Below are 2,809 nucleotides of genomic sequence, written 5' to 3'. Positions count from 1 at the left end.
CTCACCGGAGTTGTCCTTTAAAGAGTAACCCTTCTTCACCCATGAATCCTTGACGTATGTGCACTGAAAAACACTGAAGAGAGAAGATAGAGCTAAACAAAACTTAGCGTCAGGGGTTACTCTTTTCATAATAACACTAAAACACAATTTCTTTCAATAAAAATAGTTTGTTTAGTCTATAAAGTATAAAATATGGACATTGTTCTTACACAAACGTGCCACTTTGCTTCAGAAGGCTCTTCATTACTCAGGTGCTATATGGGTGAACACGCCCCAAAAGCTGTATCTCTGACAGTCTAAACTAAAATGCTAAAATTAATACAAAATTATTTTAAAAAAAATAGGAAGTATCCCAGTAAACATAGTTGCTTATGTCATAGTAGGTTCAGTTAAGTGAACATACACTTTGAGAAAAAGTAACTTTAAAATTATTAACTTATAAAAAAAAAAAAATATATATATATATATATTTTTTTTTTTTTTTTACAGTGAGGACAATACAGTGTTATATTACAACTACTGACAGACCGTCCTGAAAAGCACTGTTTATTTCATTTGTATCATATCTTTTGTATTTATTTGTGCTTTCACTTGTAATGTGTTTGGGCTAGTGGTTTAGATGTGCTCTTGAAATTGGAATAGAGAATAGTGTGTGTGTTGAGTTTGCTGCTCAACCCCCCACCAGTAATTTACATTTCAATGCATGAAGACTCACAGGTGAGACACAGAACCTCACTACTGTTACCTGTGTCCTAGACCAAATACACTGCCAAAAATAAATTGAAATTACATGATGAAATGAAATTACAATCGCTAGGACATATTTCCCAATATTTAGGAGAACTGAGTGAGGAGTTTATAAATTTGCTAACCAACTTTCAGCTTCACAGCAGTTAATTTTACTTTTACAAATCAACTCATTCTTCCAGAGCACTGGCAGCGCAGGTTTACATCAACACTAACATCAGGAACATTAGACAATTAAAATGTCTTTACAAAACTAGAATGACACTCTCTGCTGCTTATAATTCACTGCATACTTACAGTACAGTACAACATTATTCCTAAGTTTCCTCTTTTGAATGGATGGTAATGGTCTAACACTTGTGTTGGTGTTCAGTTTCATCAAAGTTGCTTTGATAGTGTTTAATTTTTTTAGCAGTATAAATTGCATTACAGTATTACTGTATACATTGTAAATTGCTGTCTCATTCAGTTTTGTATTATGTTATTGTTTTGTCCATAAGTTTAACACTTTTGAAAACAGCATGTCAGGATGTGCGAATTGGCCTGTAGAACAAAGTTTTGATTGTGTTTGTGTCAAAGTGAGAAAAGATTTCAGGTAAATTGAAAGATGTTGCCATTGAATGCATTTTTTGCTAAAGCAATGTTGATCCACAGTTAAGCTGTGATATAAAATGTTCTTTTACAAAACATTTCTCAATAATAAACACACTTTTTCAACTTTTTCAACTCTTCACACAGTGATCACAACTTCAGTCTGTGCAAGCTAAACTGTGGATCATTGGCACTTGATTTGAGACATGAATTAAGTGTTTTGTTGGTTTTTGTGGATTTTGAATGTGAAATAACTGATGTGAAGCAGAAAGTTGGTTTGGAGAACAAGTTTTGAAAATGACCAAAGTATTGAGAAATGTGGCCTAGCGATTGTAAAAACTGTAATTTAGTTTAATTTGGCAGGGCAAATCCCAGCATCTTCTCTAGTTTATTTGAGAAGGGTTCTGCCACATTGGTATATTGAGCTCTATTGGCCTGTGGTTCACAAACTGGTTTTTCAAGTCTCCTTTATTGAAATGTAAATTGTGAGTGGGGGGTTGTGGGGGTTGAGGAGAGAAACACACAGGCGTCGTGATTTACTATCTAACAGGGGACCTGAGTCAGTGTGTGTGTAACGTAATCACTATTCAATAATGACCTGCAATTAATACATTAGAGAGCTATTTCTGCTTGATTTAACCCTTTAAACTCAGGTATTGCTGTAAAAACTCTAAATCTTTACAGTGTGTTTGTGATGATAAGAAATGTCACAGCAAACACACAGGCGTCGTGATTTACTATCTAACAGGGGACCTGAGTCAGTGTGTGTGTGTAACGTAATCACTATTCAATAATGACCTGCAATTAATACATTAGAGAGCTTTTTCTGCTTGATTTAACCCTTTAAACTCAGGTATTGCTGTAAAAACTCTAAATCTTTACAGTGTGTTTGTGATGATAAGAAATGTCACAGCAAACACACAGGCGTCGTGATTTACTATCTAACAGGGGACCTGAGTCAGTGTGTGTGTAACATATTCACTATTCAATAATGACCTGCAATTAATACATTAGAGAGCTATTTCTGCTTGATTTAACCCTTTAAGCTCAGGTATTGCTGTAAAAACTCTAAATCTTTGCAGTGTGTTTGTGATGATAAGAAATGTCACAGCAAACACACAGGTGTCGTGATTTACTATCTAACAGGGGACCTGAGTCAGTGTGTGTGTGTAACATAATCACTATTCAATAATGACCTGCAATTAATACATTAGAAAGCTATTTCTGCTTGATTTAACCCTTTAAACTCAGGTATTGCTGTAAAACCTCTAAATCTTTACAGTGTGTTTGTGATGACAAGAAATGTCACAGCAAACACACAGGCGTCGTGATTTACTATCTAACAGGGGACCTGAGTCAGTGTGTGTGTGTAACATAATCACTATTCAATAATGACCTGCAATTAATACATTAGAAAGCTATTTCTGCTTGATTTAACCCTTTAAACTCAGGTATTGCTGTAAAAACTCTA

Source organism: Pseudorasbora parva, chromosome 11 (genome assembly GCF_024679245.1).
Source record: "Pseudorasbora parva isolate DD20220531a chromosome 11, ASM2467924v1, whole genome shotgun sequence".
Taxonomy (NCBI): Eukaryota; Metazoa; Chordata; class Actinopteri; order Cypriniformes; family Gobionidae; genus Pseudorasbora; species Pseudorasbora parva.
Note: the sequence above shows the minus strand (reverse complement) of the source record.